Source organism: Lepidochelys olivacea, assembly GCF_965140295.1.
Source record: "Lepidochelys olivacea isolate rLepOli2 genome assembly, chromosome: 6".
NCBI classification, from domain to species: domain Eukaryota; kingdom Metazoa; phylum Chordata; order Testudines; family Cheloniidae; genus Lepidochelys; species Lepidochelys olivacea.
In genome coordinates, this window is record NC_140416.1 from 61,583,307 (window position 1) to 61,607,296 (window position 23,990).

The 23,990-nt window shown below is 45.4% G+C and overlaps 1 protein-coding gene across 5 annotated transcripts in view; it reads left to right on the plus strand.

The window, feature by feature from the left end:
• The window catches only part of SMOC1 (SPARC related modular calcium binding 1), a 201,297-nt gene that overhangs the window by 91,710 nt on the left and 85,597 nt on the right, over positions 1 to 23,990 (plus strand). The window lies entirely within an intron of this gene.

Consider the following 23,990-nt stretch of genomic DNA (forward strand, 5'->3'; position numbering starts at 1 on the left):
CATGATTGGATTTCTTCCCTGCTTGAAGAATGCAGGATGGCCCTTTCAAGGTGAAGGGAAACTGTGGCACAGGTTCAAAACAAAACATGCAAATGAAACAAAATGAAACTTCCTTCTTCCTCCCATGGAATGTCAAGGTCTCAAGAGCTCAATGCACCAGCTTATGCAAACGCCAGCAATGAGCAGTGCCTTTCCTGGTCATTAAGGAGGCTTTAGAAAGCAGACCAGTCAGGAGACAGAGGGTGTGGAAAGCAAACACATGCAGGCTTTGTCACTCTTGATCTCCATACAATCTCTCAATCTGTCTGCTTAGAACTGGCAACAAAAATGAGTGAATTAAATAAGAGTGGTGAGGGAAGCTAGAAGGGATAGGGCTTTCAAGTGAAGATGAAAATGTAAGCTGACAGGGTTTCTCCTGGATGTTGTTAAATAGGTGTTAGGTCATTCTTTTACTCATCTGGGTAAAGGAAACTGGAAACTAGGCTTGATTTATAATTGAGGTTCAGCAGAATAATGCAAAGCAAGGGTAAATATGTTCTGGATGAGATGTCAGAGCCATATCGCTATGAATAGTGTTTAACCATTTAAATTCCTGTTTCACTTTTATAAACTACATTACCCTTGAGTATAATATTCAAGAGCTGTTTTGTTTCCTTTAGCAAAAGCTGGAGACAGTATTTGAGATTCCTCCAAGTTGGGAAAGGTCCTATGATGTTAGTGAAATGTAACCCTGGGTAATGCCAGAAGAGGCTTATCCTGTGATGAGATCACTAAGATTTCCAGCTCTACTAAGTGTAAACAATGAAAAGTGCTCAGCCTTGTACAAGATGCACAAAACTACATTCTTTGGGCAAACAGCTTCCAATCCAGTAGATCAGAATGGGGAAGACGCGGCATGCTGGGGAAGCCAGGAGTCCCTTGGAGGTGTTTTTACTCTTTAAATGTTTTGACCTGGCTCCCTTTGCATTGGCTTCATGGAAGAAGTGAGGCTTAAAGGAGGACTTGGATATGGGGAGGGTGGCAGCTTGGCAAATCTGCATTCTTGACACAGACTGTCACTCCCCCTCTTGAGGGTTGTTCCCCCAAGAGTGCTACCTCCAGAAGTCTCCTATATTACAAACTGATATCTACTGGTTGTGCAGCTATCCTCAAAGAGGCAGAGGAATAAGAGGAGAACTTACTCCTCGGGCAAACCCAAGGGAGGATAGTTTTAGATTACTTTTAAATAAATGGAACTCTCGAAACAGAAGCTTAGTATGCTGGTAGTAACCCCCTGAGTATATTGACATTAATTCACCTATCTGTTCAGAACAGGGGTGGGCAAACTACAGCCCAGGGGCTGCATCCGGCCCTTCAGACATTTTTAATTTAGTCCTAAAGCTCCTGCCAGGGAGTGGGGTCCGGGGCTTGCCCTGCTCCGCATGGCTCCCAGAAGCAGCAGCATGTTCCCACTCCAGCTCCTATGAGCAGGGGCAGCCAGGAGGCTCCACACACTGTCCCTGCCCCAAGCGCCACCCCTGCAGCTCCCATAGGCCGGGAACTGCAGCTAATGGGAGCTGCAAGGGCAGTGCCTGCAGAAGGGGCACTGCGCAGAGCCACCTGGCTGCGCCTCCATGTAGGAGCTGGAGGGAGGACATGCTGTTGCTTCCGGGAGCCGCTTGAGGTAAGCGCTGCCCAGAGCCTGCACCCCTGACCCCTCCCATGCCCCGACCCCCTTCCCTAGCCCTGATCCCCCTCCTGCCCTACAAACCCCTTGTTCGCAGTCCAGAGCACCCTCCTGCATCCTCAGCCGGAGCCCTCACCCCCGCCCCGCACCCCAACCCCAATTTCATGAGCATTCATGGCCCGCCATAAAATTTCCATACCCTGATGTGGCCTTTGGGCCAAAAAGTTTGCCTACCCCTGGTTTAGAAGGAATCTAGCTGTGAGTGGTTGTGGAGTGTAAGTCCTAAATGTACTAGCTGACATCTACACTACGGTGCTGTAGCACCATCGTATAGACATTTGCTACAGCAATGGAAGGGGTTTTTCCATCACTCTAGTAAATTTATCCCATGAGGAGGAAGAATTCTTCCATCAACGTAGCAGGGTCTACACTAGCTGGGGCTTAGGTTGGATTAATTTAGTCTCTTAGGGGTGTGAATTCTTCCTTCTCCTGAGCAGCGCTGCTGGGTAGACCTATGTTTTGGGTGTAGACCTGGCTTTTAATAACATTTAGACTCAGGTGGATAGTCCCACACAATGGAAGGGGGTTAATAAGCTGAAATGTGGTGATTCTCTTCTGATGTACACGTTCACCGTTCTCTTCTTGATTCCATCAGGGACAAGTCCAAATTTGGATTTCCACCTTAAGTTACAGAAGCCCAGCCTGAGTGTCCACTGCCTCTAAATTGTTTCCTGGTTATGAAAGCTAACCAAGTATGGGAAGTCCCTGTGTTGCACACTGCTTAACAGCTTGTGGCAGCTGCAGGGGGGAGCAAATCTCTTCTGTCCTGTAGTGACTGGGGAGATGGTAAAACTACTTTGTAGCAGTAGGATGTCTGGTAACTGATCTTACAAAGCATGGACTGTTTTTTACTTGTCTGGCAACCTTGTGGACACTTTCATTCAGAATGTAAATGGATGCTGACTTGCTGCTACCACCCACTTATCTGGAATGCTTCCTCATTTGGGCCTTCTGAATCATGTAGGGTCCCAGCCCATTGGGCTGGCTGGGGGAGAAAAAAACACAGGACAGCATCTTTACACTCTCTTCCTCCTCCAATATCTCTTCATTGAATTGAGCTGCTCAACCAAGTCTCTTTAAAACACTCTCGGGCTAATCAAGGTAACAAGGCAGATTGAGAAGCAGTTGGGGGGGAAAAATCAGTGCAACACAACTATCTTATGGCTAGTAATTTGGGGAAAAGGGTGACCCATGTGGAAAAAGTACAGGACAAAGGGAGAGAGGAACAGATAGTGACTGAGACAAAGAAGGGGGGAGATGGGAATGGTCTCTTGGCAACAGAGCTCAGTTCCATCGTGACTTAAGTGGATTTTTGCAAGTGAAATTGTCTATGCACTCTTAGCCTTTTCTGTTCAAGATAAACAAGCCTTGGGTATGATTTGTAACCTTTTAAAAAAAGGCTAGAAAATACCCTGAGTTTGTCATAGATTTCTTTTCAAGGGGTAAACTGACCCCTGACCCACTGAACAACTCAATGTACTATCACTCAGTAAAGGGGCCATATTAATCTAAATATTCAACCAAGTTTAGCTTTGACAGTAGTACAAAATGTAATTTGTTAGTCTCTTTGTACATGTGGGTATATGCATTACATACCAAAATACTGTTTAAAAATATGAAAGTCAAGTTCTATAGTTAAGAAATGGCAGAATTCAGGTTGCTTGTGCAAAACACATTTTTTTCACTAGCCTTGTTCTTGGAAACAGCTGAACTGTTCTGGCTGAAATTTAAATTAAATAAATTCAAGCTCAGGCAGACACCTGGCATGGTAAACTTTGTTTGACAAAGTTTATAAGTAACTGAAAACAGGATCTTGTAATGGGAAATGTTGGGCAACCTTAAGAGGTGGTGTGACCCTGCAATAAAATTAAAAACTTGTTAATGCTTGCAGTGTTGTAGCTGTGTTCGTCCCAGGATATTAGAGAGACAAGGTGGGTGAGGTAATATATTTTATTGGAACAACTTCTGTTGGTGAAAGAGACCTAAAGAAGAGCTCTGTGTAGCTCAAAAGCTTGCCTCTTTCAGCAACAAAAGTTAGTCCAATCAAAAAGAGATTCTCTCACCCACCTTTATTTTTCAATGAAATGTGAACGTGGATTTAAAAAAAAATTCTTTGGAAATCAAACTAAATTGAATTGTTTATGCAAAACATCTTAGGTGAAAGTTAATCTTTTAGCAAAAATTGGATTGAAAGATTTGACCAGTTCCAATGTATACTTATATGGCGCTCCTCTGAAAAGTGACTCTGTTCCTTAAGCTGCAGATCTGTTTGCTGTAGAAATTCAGTCCTATCAACACACATCAATGACTAAGGAGAAATTCTCAGGCTCCCTTGAAAGTCCCAGCCTTTTTCTGTCTAGTCCGGCAAAGAGCCATCATGCCGAGAGAGAGAGAGATGGATCCTTTTTCTTGGGCATTCTCAACAGAATTGTTCATTAAATTCCAATCCATTATACTTGTGGAAAGTCAGTGGTTTACACAGGTGTCACTGAGCGCATAACTTAGCTTGCAGAAACTTTAGCACTGGTGGGGGTGGGGGGTGGGGAGAAGCCAGAGAATGAATGCAGCTTTGACTCTGAGTCCCAGCTGAGTTTGCAGAGACAGCAGTAACATGTAACCTGGACTATAAGGTGGATAGAAAGCTGGCTAGATTGTCGGGCTCAGTGGGTAGTGATCAATGGCTCCATGTCTAGCTGGCAGCTGGTATTGAGTGGAGTGCCCCAAGGGTCGGTTTTTTCAATATCTTCATTAATGATATGGAGGATGGCCTGGATTGCACCCTCACAAGTTTTGCAGATGACACAAAACTGGGAGGAGAGGTAGATACGCTGGAGGGTAGGGATAGGATACAGAGGGACCTAGACACATTAGAGGATTGGGCCAAAAGAAATCTGATGAGGTTCAACAAGGACAAGTGCAGAGTCCTGCACTTGGGACGGAAGAATCCCAGGCACCGCTACAGACTAGGGACCAAATGGCTAGGCAGCAGTTCTGCAGAAAAGGACCTAGGAGTTACAGTGGACAAGAAGCTGGATATGAGTTAACAGTGTGCCCTTGTTGTCAAGAATGCCAATGGCAATTTGGGCTGTATAAATAGGGGCATTGCCAGCAGATTGAGGGACGTGATTGTTCCCCTCTATTCGACATTGGTGAGGCCTCATCTGGAGTACTGTGTCCAGTTTTGGGCCCCACACTCCAATTTTTCCACATCCTTCTTGTAAAGAGTCCAGCAGAGGGCAACAAAAATGATTAGGGGACTGGAACACCTGACTTATGAGGAGAGGCTGAGGGAACTGGGGTTGTTTAGTCTGCAGAAGAGAAGAATGAGGGGGGATTTGGTAGCTGCTTTCAACTACCTGAAAGGGGGTTCCAAAGAGGATCTAGACTGTTCTCCGTGGTAGCAGATGACATAATGGGGAGTAATGGTCTCAAGTTGCAGTGAAGGAGGTTTAGGTTGGATATTAGGAAAAAACTTTTTCACTAGGAGGGTGGTGAAGCACTGGAATATGTTACCTAGGGAGGTGGTGGAATCTCCTTCCTTTGAAGTTTTTAAGGTCAGGCTTCACAAAGCCCTGGCTGGGATGATTTAGTTGGGAATTGGTCCTGCTTTGAGCAGGATGTTGGACTAGATGACCTCCTGAGGTCCCTTCTGTCATAAATATAAAGGGAAGGGTAAACCCCTTTGAAATTCCTCCTGGCCAGGGGAAAGCTCCTCTCACCTGTAAAGGGTTAAGAAGCTAAAGGTAACCTCGCTGGCACCTGACCAAAATGACCAATGAGGAGACAAGATACTTTCAAAAGCTGGGAGGAGGGAGAGAAACAAAGGGTCTGTGTGTCTGTCAATATGCTGGTTTCTGCCGGGGATAGACCAGGAATGGAGTCTTAGAACTTTTAGTAAGTAATCTAGCTAGGTATGTGTTAGATTATGATTTCTTTAAATGGCTGAGAAAAGAATTGTGCTGAATAGAATAACTACTTCTGTCTGTGTATCTTTTTTGTAACTTAAGGTTTTGCCTAGAGGGGTTCTCTATGGTTTTTGAATCTAATTACCCTGTAAGAGATCTACCATCCTGATTTTACAGGAGGGATTTCTTTATTTCTGTTTACTTCTATTTTTTTATTAAAAGTCGTCTTGTAAGAAACTGAATGCTTTTTCATTGTTCTCAGATCCAAGGGTTTGGGTCTGTGATCACCTATGCAAATTGGTGAGGCTTTTTATCCAACATTTCCCAGGAAAGGGAGGGTGCAAGTGTTGGGAGGGTTGTTCATTGTTCTTAAGATCCAAGGGTCTGGGTCTGTAGTCACCTAGGCAAATTGGTGAGGCTTCTTACCAAACCTTGTCCAGGAAGTGGGGTGCAAGGTTTTGGGAAGTATTTTGGGGGGAAAGACGCGTCCAAACAGCTCTTCCCCAGTAACCAGTATTAGTTTGGTGGTGGTAGCGGCCAATCCAAGGACGACGAGTGGAATATTTTGTACCTTGGGGAAGTTTTGACCTAAGCTGGTAAAGATAAGCTTAGGAGGTTTTTCATGCAGGTCCCCACATCTGTACCCTAGAGTTCAGAGTGGGGGAGGAACCTTGGCGTAGTGGTGGGATTAACCTGAAATCACTTTGAGATCCAGTTGAGATTTTTTGAACTAGAAATACGGATTTTAAAAAGGAAATTTTTTTTTCCTTTGGAAAGGAAGTCCAGAAGGCAGCTGAAACTGAAAGCAGCTTGTTTTTTCTCTGCTTTGTGGCCAAGCAGAGACAAAAGGGGATTATCTTGTGAATTGCAGGTTTCTTTGCCTGGAGGCAGGGTACTTAACTCCTGCAGGGAAATTCAGTCTTCCAACCCAGAGTTTTTTTTCTTTTCTTCCTAAAAGTAAATAGGGGGTGTGTGTTCTACCCATTTGCTTTTTCTTTGGACTGGGTAAGCAGGTTTCCAAGTAGTTGGAGGTTTTTTGCTTTAATTTGGGCCCAGACCAGAGACAAGGGAATTGTCTTTTTCTGTAGGCTGACAATCACTATCAGAGAATAGGTATTCTATTCCAGCACAGCAAAATTTTACAGCCAAGTTTTGTTTGTTTATTTCTAAACCTCGGGTGTAAAGTTAGTTAAAAACAGAGAGGTTAGAATGGCCAAATCCGCAGCTCGACTACAGCTGGAATTAGCCAAATTTCAGGCTGAGGAAAAACAAAGGGAACATGAAAGACAGATAGAACTCATGCGGCTGGAGAAGGAGGTACGGGAGGCTGCCCACAAGAGGGAAATGGAGGCAAGGAAGCATGTGGAGGAGGAGAAGAAAAAAGAGAGGAGGGGGAGAGGATAAAGGCCCAGCAGAATATATCAACAAACCCTAGCAATCCTTCTCCAAGTACCACTTCCCATCCCAGAAAGTTCCCCACCTGCAAGGCAGGTGATGATACTGAGGCCTTCTTAGAAAACTTCGAAAGGGCCTGCCTTGGGTACAACATCTCTACTGATCAATACATGGTAGAGCTGAGGCCGCAGCTCAGTGGACCCTTAGCTGAGGTGGCAGCTGAAATGCCTATAGAACACATGAACAAGTATGAACTGTTTAAATCCAAGGCGAGAGTCAGAATGGGGATAACACCCGAGCAGTCTCGTCGGAGGTTCAGAGCCCTAAGGTGGAAACCAGACATGTCATTTACCCGACATGCCTACCACATTGTGAAACATTGGGATGCCTGGATATCAGGAGCAAGTGTTGAATCTCCAGTAAATTTGCCCTTCCTAATGCAAATGGAACAATTCTTAGAGGGTGTTCCTGAGGAAATAGAAAGATACATCCTAGACGGGAAGCCCAAAACTGTAATCGAGGCAGGAGAGATTGGAGCCAGATGGGTGGAGGTGGCAGAGAAGAAAACTGGTCGCAGTTGGAGCGGAGACCAGAAGGGACAACCCCAGACCCCACCCTATTACCGGGGGCCGCCCAAAGCCCCACCTACCTCCCAAAGAACCCTCCAGACCCCTTATCGTCCCACCACCCCATTCTCCAGCAACCCACCTCGCCCCAGTGACCCATCAGCTGGACGATGTTTTAAATGTAACGAGCTGGGGCATGTAAAGGCCAACTGCCCCAAGAACCCCAACAGATTACAGTTCATTGCACCGGAATCACACCAGAGGTCCACAGGCCCAGATACCTCCCAGATACCCTTGGAGTGGAGGGAAACTGTGAGTGTGGGTGGGAAGAAGGTCACCGCGTGGAGGGACACCGGAGCACAAGTGTCAGCTATCCATGCTTCCTTAGTGGACCCCAATTTAATTGACCCAGAGATCCAAGTGACGATTCAACCCTTCAAGTCCAACTCTTTCAATTTGCCTACAGCCAAGTTGCCTGTCCAGTACAAGGGCTGGTCAGGAATGTGGACTTTTGCAGTCTATGATGATTATCCCATCCCCATGCTGTTGGGGGAAGACTTGGCCAATCATGTGAAGCAGGCCAAGAGGGTGGGAACGGTCACCCGCAGCCAGGCTAAACAAGCCGTGAGGCCTAGCTCTGTTCCAGAAACTTCTATCAGGACCCGGTCAGAGGTGATGGACCCGGACCCCAGGCCAATGTCTGCAACAGCAGTAGTGGATCCAGTCCCAGAGACCCAGACGGAACCAGTCCCAGAACCGGAACCAGCCGAACAACCAACACCAGACCCAGTGTCGGCACTGAATCCAGTACTTGCAACCTCAACACCAGAGGGCCCCACTGACCCTGAACTGGCAGCAGCCGATAACCCGACCCAAGAGGCTCAGCCGGAGCCTGAATCCCAACATAGTGCACCAGCGGAGAGCGGTTCACAGTCAACAGAAACAGCTCCATCCCCTATATCGCTTCCAGAGGGACCAAGCCTAGGTCCACAATCCAATGAGGGACTGATGTCTCCAGCATCAAGGGAACAGTTCCAGACCGAACAGGAAGCAGATGAAAGCCTCCAGAGAGCTTGGACGGTGGCACGGAGCAACCCACCGCCTCTCAGCTCTTCTAATCAATCCAGGTTTGTTGTAGAGAGAGGAGCTTTCCCCTGGCCAGGAGGAATTTCAAAGGGGTTTACCCTTCCCTTTATATTTATGACACCTTCCAACCCTGTTATTCTATGAACCTTACATTGTTACTGGATCACTTTTCACACTGGAACCACCCTTTAATGGTTAATATTAAACACTTTTATGGCAAAAAAAATCAATCCAAAAAACTTACAAGAAAAGTACAATTATCGATGCTTATTTTTGATAATTGTACTTTTCTTGGGCCAGATTAACCTTGGGCCAGAAATAGGGCCAGATTAACCTTTTTGTGGGCCCAGCAGCAAACATATTTGTAGGGTCCATGGGGGCAGCGGTCAGTCCCTAGAGCAGGGGGCCCGCCAGGGGCAATGGGGCATGGCATGGCATGGGCGGCCCCACTCCAGTCAGCCAAGTATGAGGGTACTATTTACACACCAGCAGTTGCCAGATGCACAGTGGCCTGCCCAGTCTTGTGCTGCCAGCATGCCCCTTCACCTTGGGGGTGGGCCCATACCATGCCACACAGCCCCCCCCATTCCATGGGTGCTCCAGGAAAAAAAATTAGTGGGTGCTGAGCACCCACTGGTGGCCCTGCTGATCAGCTCCTCCCCCAGCGCCTCCTGCCAGCTGCTGATAAGCAGTTCAGCGGCACGCAGGAGGCGCTGGGAGGAGAGGGAGAGGAGCAGGGGCAGGAAGAGGTGGGATGGGGACAGGAAGAGGCAGGGTCAGGGTGGGGCATTGGGGTGTGGGGAAAGGGTGGCGTGAAGGTAGGGCCTAGGGCCCCTGGGGAAATCAGAAAGTTGGCACCTCTGCAACACCCCTCTGCCTATGGCCAGAGCCGCCCCCGCGCCTGCTATACCCAGCACACACACCCCTAGATCCCCCTCACAAAAGCACAACACCACCCATGCCCAGCGCCCCACCACAATAGCCCAGCATCCACACAAAACCCCCCACTCCCTAATGCCCCAACACACACATTGTCCCTGCTCCCTCACAGCCCAGCACCCCCCCCGAGACCCACTCCTCACCTTAAAAAAATCTTTAATGATGTTGTTCAAGCTCTACCTGCGCTCTTAAAGTTGTTGGGTGTGTTTGCTAAGATGCTCAATAGTGAAATAATTTAATGTTGACCCTATACTACATCACCATCAGTGTTCGGCTTCTGAGTTAACCTCAACTGAAATTAATGGTGACCGACACAAATTTTTGCTATTGTGGGTTATCTGAATCATCACTTACACATCAGATGCCATTCAGAAAGTTTCCTTTCCATCAAAACGTAAAAGAATTTTTAGAAATTTAGAAGATAGTCTGGAGAAACCAACTGCGGTCACTAGGTAAGGGTAAGTATAGGAAATTGCTCTGCAGGAGCTTAGTCTGACCCCTCATACTGTTGCTTTGGATACTTGCCTCCTATAGCAGGACCTCATGTACACACTAGACTTTTTAGCTTTTAGTTTTCATTCTATTTTCTAAAACTAGTGTAATGCAGCGAGGAACCAGGTCCGAAGTGTTGGCCACAGGGACCTATAGAAAGCACCAGGAAGTGCTTTTCTGCCTCTCTACTCCATACCCCATTGGCCCCATGGGGCTGATTATACAGAGAGATATATTTAATGTTGTGACATGGAAGTTTCTATGCATACTGAGCACCTGTGCCAGGAGAGCTGAGGGGCAAATGTTATACTTGTGAATTGACAGCTATGGGGATTAAGATATCCACTGAACAGATACAGCCAGGGGTCATGGAAACTCCCCTCCACCATGTGGCCATCTTGTCCTTCCCCTCAATAGTTTGTACTGCCAATAAATGGGCAGCTTAGTGGTGACTGAGGACGACACTTGTCCTCTAGAACTCCATAGAAGCCGTAGACTTTGCCCCAAAGAGCTGACAATCTATAGTGCCTAGCTCAATGTGGCACTGGTGCTGACTGAGCCTTTAGGTGCTACAACAATGCAAGCAAATATAAATCAGAGGTACTAGATTGTGCCAGGGATTGAATTGGCCCCCAGAACCTGCCCCCTCACCAATATGTAGGGTGGAGTAGCGTTTCTTTTAATTGAGCTGGTGATTGAAGAGGGTTACTTCTGCTCTTCTAGCCCCCCTTTTTTCTTGGAAACCCTTATGAGCCCTGCATCTTTTGTACATACAGACCTCTTTTGTGACGTGCTAGATTCTTTTGAGGTCCTGGACCGCTTTCCCCCCCACCCCAAAGCATGCAAAGACTGTCTTAATATAAGATATTTTATTATGGAATTATTAAACTCTTTTGGACAAATGCAGACCTGGGGCAAGGTGCTGCAACTCCAGTTGAAGTCAGTGGAGTTGCACTCGCTCCCATCAGCTCTGAATTCTGCCCTTTGTGGTCCTGAAGAAAAATCTCTGCGGGGGGGGGAGAGAATTTTTTTTCCCCTTCCCCTGACTTGCACACATGCGCTGCAGACCTAGCCGGCGAGGTATCCATTCTCTTTGCCTGCAAGGAAATGAAAAGGCGTATTGTAAGCTCAAGACTAGTCTGGTTGTCAGCCAGGAATTAGTCCTCAAAAGGAGAGGGGTGGGGGAGAGAGAAGAGTTCTGGGTGGGCAGAGGGGTGAAAGTACACTTAAAGATAATTTTTGCCTAGGTTCAGTGCAGATGGGTAGAGCTGTAAAGGGGTGTCCTGGTTCTTAAACATGCAGGTGTCAGAGGGGAGTAAGGAAGAGAGCTTGTGTTCTTACACGTGTATGTGTCTGGGGGAATGGGGTCAAAAATTTAAACTATTTGCTTAATCCCGTGGAACAGCTTTTTCTCTTCTGTGTTCTGTTTGTATTTAACAGACTGCTTTACAGGGGACACGTGTGGTAATTAACACATGCAGCTGTAGGGCTTCAGCCATATGTCTGAATTTCAAATGGCCATTGATCCAGGAAACTTACTGCCATCCCCATCCCCACCCCCACTTCCAGGCCCTATGCCTTGAAGATGTGAGGAGATTGTACACAGACTTTCCCTCAGAGACACCAGGGTTGGAGGGGAGGAGGGAAGGGCTGTGTGTGTGTGTGTGTTTGGGGGGGGGGGGGATAAACCCTTTTTATATTTTGAGAAATTGGTAAAGAATTTGAAAACTACTAATTATGGGCCTAGTCCTTACTGACAGGCAAAGCTCACATGGAGCTCCCTGTAAAAGCAGGCCCACTAGCTTTTTTTTCTGACTGCACTGAAGCAATTTAAAAGCAGTATTGTATAGGAAGACCCCCTTCAAAAGCAAATGGTGCCTGCTTTTTAAACACATGCTCCTTCCTTACACACCCACAGGTGTTAGGTCTCCTGCACCTTCTGGTGGTGTCAGATTCCTGAGCAGCCATTGATGTGATGAGCTTGTGTGGAAGGGGGAGACAAGAAAAATATTTTTTCTACAAAAGCTGGGGACCAACAAGAAAGCATTTTGGGCAACATAGATTTAGTTTTAGTTTAACACAGTTAAGTTCTGTATCAAATTTAAGATTAATCCAGAAGTGTGGTGGTTGCTGTGGCCTATGCTATGACTCATAAGGCGGCTGCTGAGGATGCACAAAGCTCTGCAGCAAGCTGTGTGGTAGAAAGGAAAGGTTGGAAAGAACCTGGATGCTAAAAATTAGGGTGTCACAAGTAAGGTCTGTGCAGGTTTTGTTTTGTTTTTCACCTCATATAAAAGTTCCACTAGTCCACCTGCAGCAAAACCAGAGTTCTAAATTCATCTCTTTTTTGGTTTGAAGAGAGACCTGCAATTCTCAGTCTTATTATCATACTAGCAATACTTACGGGATCAGATAAAATGTTCTCTCCAACCATGTGGGAAACTATTAAAAAGTGAGTCTCTCTCCTCTTCTTCCCCACCCCCAGTCTATTTTTAGAACTTGTCATTGCACTGTGTACTGAGAGAGAACACTGGCTTGTGCCAGTTTCTAGACCGCATTACTCACTTCAGTTGAAATAATGCTAGCACACTGGAGGTGTTCCTGTTCTGGGGAGAAGGACAACCCTAATAAAAGGTGTATTCTGTGAGTCCTGTTGCTAGCAAGTGTATGACTTACCTGGCACGGACACCATCGCTGTTCTGCCTGTGCTGCTTCTCTTCCCCCCCATCACCCTCCAAAATCTAGAGTTTAAAAAGGTTTTCTGTAGCAGAACTCTGCCCCCCCCCTTTATTTGGGGGCTGGATGAGCACTTATTTTCTAGTGGAAAGTGGCCTATGTTCCCCTTTGTCAGTGGGCCAAAATCTGCACTGACCTGTACTCGGTGCAGCCCTTTTTAAATAAATGCAGGACGTGATCCATTTGTTTTGCACATGATTTATTTTACTATCTTTCTGCTGTTTTTTTCACTACTACGCTCCCTTTTAAAACTCTTTCCCACTGTTTTATTGGTTCCTTCTCTACTCATCTTAATCTTCTCTAATGAAATTTGGTCCTGGGAAAAGGTGCTGGATTGACAGTGACTGGAGAGAAGCACAGATGGCAGGGATGAAGGCTTTTACCAGACCCTGCTGTCGGTGTGCTTCAAACCTGAGATGGGGAGGGGAGTTGTCTCCATGGCCCATTCAGTCCTTGGCTTTTGAGATTTGCCGGTTGTGTTATGGGCAGCTATCCACTAGAAACTGGGTTGAGATCCATGACTTAGGCCAACAAACAACCATCAGATGGTAATGAATTTTGATTACTGCTAACTTAGGCTGCAGTAAAACCATTGTCTTTTTATCTTTACCCAATCCCCTAAACCATTCAGTCTCCTCCATCCTTTTAAATATTGTTCACATCCTCCTTAAATCCCCCTGTGACTGGAGGATTGTCCTTACAGAGGGCTGAGGAACTTAGTAGTTCTCCAACTTTTTCATGCAGTGGAGCATTTCTCATGTCAGAGATCCCCTCTTAACCCCTATGCTGGACCTTAGTTGTGGCAACTATAGTGCTTAGTTATGAGAAATTAATACTAGGACAATATTAAGGAGATAAAATGAAAATAAATTCACTCAAATGGGGTGGGAGGGTGTTGCTAGGTGCTAACATTCCTTCTTCATACCGTGTGACTATTTCCTTCTATGGCATGTAGAAATCTGTACTGGTATTTAGGCCCAGTGCACAAGTACAGTTAGGTCAATGTAAGGCAGCGTACATCAGCCTAACTGTGTCTACACTAAAATGTAGATCCCACTGATGTAAGTCACCCACTATACCAACTTAATAACCCCATCTCCACGAGAGGCATAGCACTTAAGTCAATGTAGTTAGGCTGATGCAGTGTCTGTAGAGACTTTGTTGCTTACATTGACTGTTGCTGCCTTTCAGAAACCATCCCACAATGCCCCATGCTGGCAATTAAATTGGTGCATGTGCTCCTGGTGAGGACATGCACCGCCAACACAAGGAGTGTAGTATGGATGTGTAAAACCCAATTCAATTGCAGTGGAGGCTTTGTGTACATAATTTAGGCTGACTTAATTTTGTAGTGTAGACTTGCCCTTAATTGCCTCTCTTTTCCTTCAGGTCACATGGCTCTGACCTTTCCAGGTCCCTTTGCTGTCTGGTTCAGACCTCCTATATCTATTTGCTATCCCTCCAATTTGTTATGCTTCCCAAATGTAATCATGGTAGAGGTTACATGAGAGAAACACCTAGTAAATATGTGAAGCACCCCTGCAAGTGCAAAGTCTACAAAGAAGACATATGGGTTTTGTTAGTTTAGCTGGCCGAAATCACTTCTGGAAGCTGCAAAATCTGAACTAGGCTACAATGAGCAGGTATCATCTGTTCAAAAACTTACCGGGTGCTGGAAACAAATCTGCAGAGCCTCTGGAACTGCTGCGCATTCTTTGTCCCACTTCACTTACGGGATTTGGACTTACCTGATTGAACCTGTGGTAATGGGCCACATCACTGTCAAGAGTGAACTCGCAACTTGTGTGTAACATACCAGCTGTAATATTATGTTTTAAATGATCTGCTATAGCTATGGCTGGAAAATATGCTTTAGACCGAAAGGTTAAGCTCAGTTATGTGGGACCCACTTACATCTGTGATGGCAAGTCTTCCTGGTCTGTAGGCCAAAGTCTAACAACTTACACCCTCCACAACCCCCCTGCTTTCAGTAGGGTTGACTAGGGTATAAATGAGAATAGGGTTTGGCCCTATGTATAGGGGAATATACTTGACTTCTGAAAGTGAGAAGAGTGCCTTTTTTATATGATCCTCTCCCCTTTCTCCTGCTGCCTAAGCCAGTAGTGAGCAACTGAGGGAACAGAAAGAGGGAGACCAGGAAATTTATTGGGGAAAATTCCTAGCTTTACAGTGATAGGGTGGCCTTTGTGACTGCTTTGCCTGTAGGGGAGAGGGTGGGAGGTGTTAATATGGAGAATTGGCTTAGCCGAAAACTAGAATTTAAGAATATCCACTAACTTACATCTCGGCAAAATCCATTTGGAGCCTTCCTGTATCTTGAGTGACAGATGAGCACATTCTTTTAAGGTTCTTCTGATAATCATAAACTATGCTGAGGGGGAGCAGAAGGATTTTGACTCGGTGTAATGGTGTTAATAAATCAAAAGACAATTAAGATGGCTATCCCTCATTTCATGGCAGAAGCACAGACAAATGAGGTTATCCCTGACTTAAAGAATCAGGGCTTATGGTATCGTAGCCATGGTTAGGTCCTCTGACATCATATGATTTTGTGTCGCTCCAGAGGTGAGACTGATGCATGAGTTACATACAGTACATTGATGACAATGTACAGAGGACAATTCCTTTGTGCTGTGAGAATGATTTTAGGCTGTCTACTCTAGCACTTTTTGTCAGTATAACTTATGTCAATCAGGGGTCTGGAAAAAAACAAATCCACACCCCAGAGCAACATAAGTTACACCGACAGAAGCGCAGGTATGGAAAGCGCTAAGTTGGCAGGAGAGGCTCTCCCGCTAACGTTAACTACCACTACTCATTTGGAAGTGGTTTAATTATGTCAGTGGGAGAGCTCTCTCCCATCAGCATAGAGCAGCTACAAAAGCAATCTTACAGCAGCACAGCTGCTTCAGTAGTACAGACGTGGCTTTAGTCTCTATTTGAATGAAAATAAGGCATTTTGTGCAACTTCCTGTGTAAACTAGAGTGCTCAAAGCTGCAGCCTCAATTATGAGCCCTCTTGTATTTCAGGGAGCATGATTCAAACCTGATCTTGTGGTTTTATTTCCCTGTCGCTTCTAAAACTCTGAAGAGGCCTATTTTTGCAGTTCTGGTGTGAATATGGCTGTGAAGACCCAAGATAGGCAGAAATCTAGTGACCGATCTTTTCCATTTATGGCTTAAATCTCATGAAAACATCAGGAGATTTCAGCTGTGTTGAATCTGAACTCTGCAGAACCCTTCCCTTGATTTGACTTCAGATGCAAACCCCTAACTAAATCCAAACCTGATCTGCTCCTATGCTGATCTCTGGTATAAAAGAGATGGGGTAGGAGATGGGCAAATACATTGGTTCTAATTATATTCAATCTGAACTTTTTCCCAAGATGTTAAATGACCCTCTTACAAAGTTCAAAACAGTTAATGTTTTATATCTCAACTCCAAGTTCTTCATTGCTTCACATTCTGGCTGCAAGAGGTTGACAATTCTTATCCAAAACTCAAGGCTGCAAAATGGGGTAAACTGGAGTAAGAGTGCATACTAGAGTGTTTTTCTGACTGACCCTCAGACCCTTTTGAATTTCACTCATTACTAGTATAAAGCACCCCTCCCTGTTTTCCCCACACTAAAACAAAATTCCAGAAGAGTTGTTAGCGAAACTGCACAATACAATGGTTAATTTGATTGTACTACCTTTCATGCAACAATATGGGGAAGGGCTTTTCTGCTGACTGTGCACAACTCATGCAAGTGTAAACCAGATATTTAAGTGGTAATTACCACAGAGATAGGTTTGACCTACAGAGTTCAAATTTGGATCTAAACTTTCCCACAGCTGGGGGAGGTTTGCACCTGGGTTTGCTTTGACCTATTATAGTGCCAGCTCTGAATTTCAGATCCAGAGGATTTGGAGTCTGAATGTACCCCAAAGTTTGAGCTATTCAGATTCAGGGTTTTTGTCTGAACCTGCCTCTAGTGAAAATGTATAATCAATATCTAAAATTGTATCAAATTTAGGAGAAGCTACCTACAAAACCAACTTTACTGGATAATAACTTGATAGGCCTTTATTTTTCAAAAGAGGGCTGTTGTAATTGATGGCTACAAAGAGGCTGGGAGGGATATAGATAGGTTTGTTTTGGCTGATTACTGTTGGAGTTTGAGAACTTGGCCAGTAAATAAGGACTTTGGATTTTAGAGAGATACCATCGGAATGTTAGGATTCAAGGCTTTTTTTTTTAAGTCACTGAATCCCAGAGACAAGAGTGATGCCATTAATACAGAGAGTGCTGCTTTGGGTCCTTTTGACACATTGCTTTTGAAGGACCAGGACCAGGAAGAGAGAGCTCTTTGTTTGCAGTCAGAATAAACTCATTGTACACCCAGACAATTAACTCTTCAATTGACTTGCCAGCCTCTTTAAAGCACTCCAGTCCCTCTCTGTCTATCTCAAGTTCTATTCAGACACATAAGCACACCAATGTTTTTTTTTACTTATTATTCTGAAAGTCCTTCACAAGAATAGTCGGAGCGGATCAACATTGTCCTCCAAGCAGCATTTATCTCTGCCTGGCAGTGAATGTGTCAATCAGGAATCAAAAAGCCAAACAGAAGAGGCTTTGAATTGTGTCATCAGGGGTCGAAGCAACTTCCAATGGACTGTGCGTGGGACAGGCTTTCTCTCAGGGCAAAGAATTGTGCTGTCACAAATGCGCTGACTGTACTGGACCACAAAGTCCTCAGGATCTGAGGGGTTTTGTGTTTTTTTCACATTGGCGCACCTGCAAGGAGATGTGAAAAGAGGAGGGAGCATGAAAGGGAAAAGCAAATGCCTTCCGGAAGGCCCAGTGGATGCTACCCTTTCTACTTGGGTTGATTCTCAGAACATATCATTGCTGTAAATGCCATGAGCATTTGTACAACATACGGTATGGTTAATTTAGGAAGCACACAGATCTGTTGTTGCTGGAGTGCACAGCAACCGCTATAGTGGAAGCTCCCTAAGCATTTCTGTTCTAAAGAACCTTTTCATGTTAGCCCAAAATGCAAAAGTTTTATAAAGTTAAAATTTTCCAGATCTGGTCTCTGTGCAAGGGTGTGCTGTTGGTTGTTACTAAGTGTAAGGGGGAAAACATTTCTGAGAATGAAGACAGTGGAGGGGAAAATATATTCGTGTGTGTGTTGTGTTTTTAAGCTGTTTTCCTTAATAGCTGTAGAAGCTCAGTGGCTCATGATGGGGAGAGGTATAGAAAGCTGGTAGGGAGATCAGGCTGGACATGTGCTTTTCAGTTATAGTTGCCTGATGGAAAAACTGTCTTGATCTGGCCAAGTTATAAGGGTTTAAAAATTTATACTTTCTGCGTGAGCACTAATTTTTCAGGGTTTTTTGGCAACATGCATCTGTGTATAACAGTTGCATGGAATGTTAGATCCTACTAAGAACTTGTAAAAGCCTGTTTCCTCCAGTGTGGAGATGCATATTGAATAAGGCAAAGCTCTATTGCTGTGATCTTGAAATATGCATCTTGTGCATAAAGCAATGTTTTGATGCTATCTGGCAATTTTTTACCATATGGAACGCTTTCTATAATTTAGAATTTTTAATAAAAGTCCAGAAGCTCAGTCAAACTGTGCTTAAAAGAAAAAATATAAGGTTGCAAAATCAATTATTCAAAATTCAGGAAATAACAAAACTAAGATTCTTCTGTACTAAGTTAACTCACAGACCAATCTGTTATGTCATCCATGCCATAGAAAAAGTTTGAGAATCTCTGCTTTATGGTAATAAGTGCGCCAAAAAGGGCAGAGCTAAGGTTGCATGGATAATGTTAACTTCATCATTTAGTGGTTCACTTTGCAATTTTGGGTGTTCTTTCAACAATGATGTTTATATGGACTTAACCTAGAGTTTAAAAAACTGTTTGCTAGACAGTTGTAGAACACTGAGTGGCTGAAATGAGGCCCTGCTTACTTAGTTTGCAAAGTGATATTGAACAGTGAATGAGAATTCAATATACATGTGAATAGAGATCATATGGAAGGTGTTGAGTCTGGCCTCATTCTGCTCACCCTCATGGATCATATCCCCAGGCTCACCTAAAAGTACACATGCAGTTCTATTCCAGCCTCTGATGTCCACCCATTGTGGAACATAGCAGGGCAAATACTTTTTTTTGGAAGCAGGTAGCATCTTCCTTGGGTACAGCTACCCAGTTAGTTTGCATCTCTGAATGCCAGCAGGTTGAATGAAGTCTACAAGCCCTTGGGCTCTCAGTATTTCAAGCTGTCTATTTCACACTGTTATACACATGGAGCCTGGATAGGTGCATGCTTTAAAAATCCATTCTTTGTTTACCCTTAAAGGGCAGAAATGAGCAGTATTAATCTCCCAGGGATTCCAAAGGAGAGGTGGTTCTTTGGATTAGACATGAGAACAGCCGTACTGTGCCAGACCAATGGACCATCTAAACCTAGTATCCTGTCTTCCAGCTGTGGCCAATGCCAGGTGCTTCAGAGGGAATGAACAGAACAGGTAATCAAGTGTTGCCCATTCCCAGCATCTGGCAAACAGAGGCTAGGGACACGTCAGAGCATGGTTTTACATCCCTGCTTATCCTAGCCAATAGCCATTGATGGACCTATCCTCCAGGAACTTACCTAGTTCTTTTTTTAACCCTGTTATAGTCTTGGCCTTCACAACATCCTCTGGCAAAGAGTTCCACAGATTGACTGACTGTGCGTTGCGTGAAGAAATACTTCCTTTTGTTTGTTTTAAACCTGCTGCCTGTTAATTTCGTTTGGTGACCCCCAATTCTTGAGTTATGAGGAGTCAATAAGAAAGTGTTGTTTACTTTCTCCACACCAGTCATGATTAAGGCTGCAAGTTTGTCACCGAGGTCACAGAAGTCAAGATTCCGTGATTTTCCAGGACCTCCATGACTTCTGCAGCAGCCGGTGCAACTGGCCCAGGGCCCACCTGAGCAGCTCAAGCAGCCCCTGGGCCAGCCAGTGGCCACTGCAGGGGCAGTCTCAGGCCACTCCTCTTCTTCCCCCCCCCAAGCAACAGGAGGAGTTTGGGTGTGGGCGGGGGCCCAGGGCTCTGGGTTGGGGAGCGGGAGGGGGTGAGGACTCTGGGCAGCGCTTACCTTGGGGGGGCTCCCTGGAAGTGGAGACATGTCCCTCCCTCAGCTCCTAGCTTTGCGTGCTGCTTCTGCAGCTTCCACTGGCCATGGTTGCCAGCTCTACAGCTTCCATTGGCTGGGACTTGGGGCGGGGGCAGTACACAGAGCTAGGAGTTGAAGAACATGTTGCCGCTTCCGGGGACCCACGAGGAGCTTGGTAGGGAGCCTGCCAACCCCCACACCCACCAGTACCCGCGAGGGTCCCAGGTTGTGCACCACTCCCCCCAGCACCTGCAGTGCTCCCCGGGCTACCCCCCAAGATTTAGTCAGGGATATATAGTACAAGTCATGGACAGGTCACAGGCCGTGAATTTTTGTTTACTGCCCATGACCTTTCTGAGACTTTTACTAAAAATATCCATGACTAAAATGTAGCCTTAATTACGTTTTGTAAGCCTCTACCATATCCCCCTCCCCCTTAGCTGTCTCTTTTCCAAGATGAAAAGTCCACATTTCTAATCTATCCTCATATGGAAGCTGTTCTATATCTCTAATTTTTGTTGCCCTTTTCTATACCTTTTCCAATTCCAGTTATCTTTCTTGAGGTGGGGCAACCAGATCTGCAGTCAGTATTCAAAATGTGGCATACTGTGAATTTTTATAAAGGCAATATGATATTTTCTGTATTATCTATCCCTTTCCTAATGATTCCCAACATTCTGTTAGCTTTTTTGACTGCTGCTGCACATTGAGTGGATGTTTTTAGAGAACTATCCACAAGGACTCCAAGATCTTTCTTGAGTGGTAACAGCTAATTTAGACCCTATCAATGTATAGTTGGGATTTGTTTTCCAATGTGCATTACTTTGCATTTATCAACACTGAATTCAATCTGCCATTTTGTAGCCCAGTCACCCAGTTTTGTGAGATCACTTTGTAACTCTTCGGAGTTGGCTTTGACTATTTTGAAGAGTTCTGTATCATCTGCAGATTTTGCCACCTCACTGTTTACCCTTTTTCCAGATCTTTTATGAATATGTTAAACAGTACAGGTCCCAGTACAGACCCCTGGAGGACATCACTATTAACCTCTCCATTCTGAAAACTGACCATTTATTTCTACCCTTTGTTTCCTGTCTTTTAACCACTTACTGATCCAGGAGAGGACCTTCCCTCTTATCCCATGACTGCCTACTTTGCTTAAGAGCCTTTAGTCAGGGACCTTGTCAAAAGCTTTCTGAAAATTTAAGTATACTATGTCCATTGGATCACCCTTGTCAACATGCTTGTTGACCACCTCAAAGAATTCTAATAGATTGAGGCATGATTTCCCTTTACAAAAGCGATGTTGACTCTTCCCCAACAAATCATGTTCATCTATGTGTCTGATAATTCCGTTCATTACTATAGTTCCAACCAGTTTGCCCAGTACTGAAGTCAGGCTTACTCGCCTGTAATTGCCGGGATCACCTCTGGAGCCTCTTTTTAAAAATTAGCGTCGCATTAGCTATCCTCCAGTCACTTGGTACAGAAGTTGATTTAAATGATAGGTTGTGTACCACAGTTAGTAGTTCTGCAATTTCACATTTGATTTCCTATAGAACTCTTGGGTGAATACCATCTGGTCCTGGTGACTTATTACTGTTCAATTTTGTTCCAAAACCTCCTCTAATGACACCTCAGTGTGGGACAGTTCCTCAGATTTGTCACCTAAAAAGAATGGCTCAAGATGGGGAATTACTGGAGGTTGCCTTAGACAGAGTACAGATTTTAGTGCTGCTTTATGGCAATGCAAATAGAGATTTTTTTCAGATCACACTGCGGAAATGGCAGGTGCATTTGTTTCTCTTGTCTGCATGCACACATCTCACTTTGGCGCAAAGGACATCTCTACTAGGGAGGCGATGCAGTGGTAGACCAGCTTTAACCCTTCTCTCCTCCTTCCCCAACTTCTCCCCATATGGTCTATGCCTCTGGTAAGATTGTTGATTAATGTCAACAGCCAATAAGCGTGCCTCTTTCCTTGATAATTGCAACTTATTTTACTCCTGGCATAAACATATAGGTCGTAAGCAGCTAGTCTGTGGCTTGGAGAATAAAGATTGCTTTGTTAGAGCAAAATTATTTTGCCTGCATTGTAGAAAAGGCCTCTTATTTGAAGTGTGGTTCTCCCCTGCATATTCAGTGTGAGTTCTGTATGTGGATGCATACAGAATGCTCCGTAGGGAGGTTACAGGGGAAATTCTCCCTTACTGTCAGTTACCCCATGAAGAGTTCTTGCCCTGCTAGTCAGTGCAGGCAAACAGTCATCTGGGTACTTAACGACGCCATTGCCACACTAAAATGAAGGAATAATCCTCTTCTGTCCTCAGGAGAGGCCCATGATAGTGGAAGCTTAGGTGGCCTTCTGGCTTATAGCCAGTGTCCTCCTGTGACAATGGCATGGGAAGAGAAGTTTTTGCAGCGGTCAGCATCGTACCTTCCAAGGTTAGATTTTCCAGCTCTGCTTGCAGAGATTTATTTTTCTCTCCCTCTTCCCAACAGGTGATGCAAGTGTACAACAGAGGAAGGGGGACTTGTGATGTAGACATATGGTTTCAGGATTGCACACCACACTGTCTTCTCTGCCCAATTAGCCATGTCTGTTTCTTCTTTGAGGGCTTGCTCATGTCGATACCATTCTAGGTGTGTGCACGCCCATGTGCACCGGTGGAGATTTTTTCCTTAGCAGTATCCATAGGATTGGCTGTGGTGCCCTCTGGAGTGCCACGCTCACATGTCGGTATATCAGGTGCCACCGGCCCTATGCCCTCTCAGTTCCTTCTTACTGCCCATCATGGTTGGTCAGAGCGCCTCTGTCCCTGACCTTGCAAGTGGTCAGCGGTTTCCTTCTTCACTTTGTGTATTAAAGTTGTAAATAGTTTTGTTTACTGTAGTTAGTTAGTAAGTAGCTGTTAAGCACTAAGAAAAGGAGTACTTGTGGCACCTTAGAGACTAAAATTTATTTGAGCATAAGCTTTTGAGATACAGCTCACTTCATCGGATGCATTCAGTGCTTTTCCACTGAATGCATCCGATGAAGTGAGCTGTAGCTCACGAAAGCTTATGCTCAAATAAATTTTAGTCTCTAAGGTGCCACAAGTACTCCTTTTCTTTTCATGAATACAGACTAACACGGCTGCTACTCTGAAACCTGTTAAGCACTGTAGTTAGTCAGTTAGGGTCCCAGTGGGGACTTTTCTGGGTTTTAAGCCCTGCGCTGACTGTAATAGGCCTATGCCTGTTAATGACCCGCTTGGCAGCTATCTGCAGTGCTTGGGGGAATCTCATGTAAAAGAAGTGTCGCACTGTAAGAACTTTCATCCCAGGACACACACAGAGCACGACATCCGTTTGAGAGCCCCCCTGGTGGAGGCTGCTCTTTGCCAGGCCTTGGAGCCGTCCCAGCTGGACTCGACTCCCAGTACTTTGGCCTCGTTGCACAGTGCACCTCCAGCACCAGGCTCTACCCAGCACAGTTTCTCTTTGCTGGTGCCCAAGAAGAAGTCGAAAAAGTGGGACCTGGCACCGAGGAAGAAGGATCAAGGGGCATCGGGTAAAGGACCCTCTTCGGGCTGCTCACCCACCCCGGAGCCACATGGGGATATATCCCCTAGGGGACCTCCTGCTCCCCCCTCCCTTCCAAGGGATCCACCACCAACTCCAGGGAGCGGAAGGGGACCCATACTCATGGCGGAGTCAACACCTTCCCAGCTCCCAGAGAGCAAAGGGCTCTCCCAGTGCAGCTGGCACCAAGTGCTGCGATGGAATCGGCAAAGGCTCCCTATGAGGGCAAGCCAGCCATGAAAGCCTCCCACAAGGTGAGTGTAAACTGCTGGTCTCCGGAGCTGAGGCAGAGCTCTTTGTTGCTGCGCCCCTGGTCTCGGCATCAGCCCAGGTCACCAGTTCGCTGCTTCAGATCGCTGGCATCGTGCTCCTGGTCTCCACTCTCTCATCAAGACT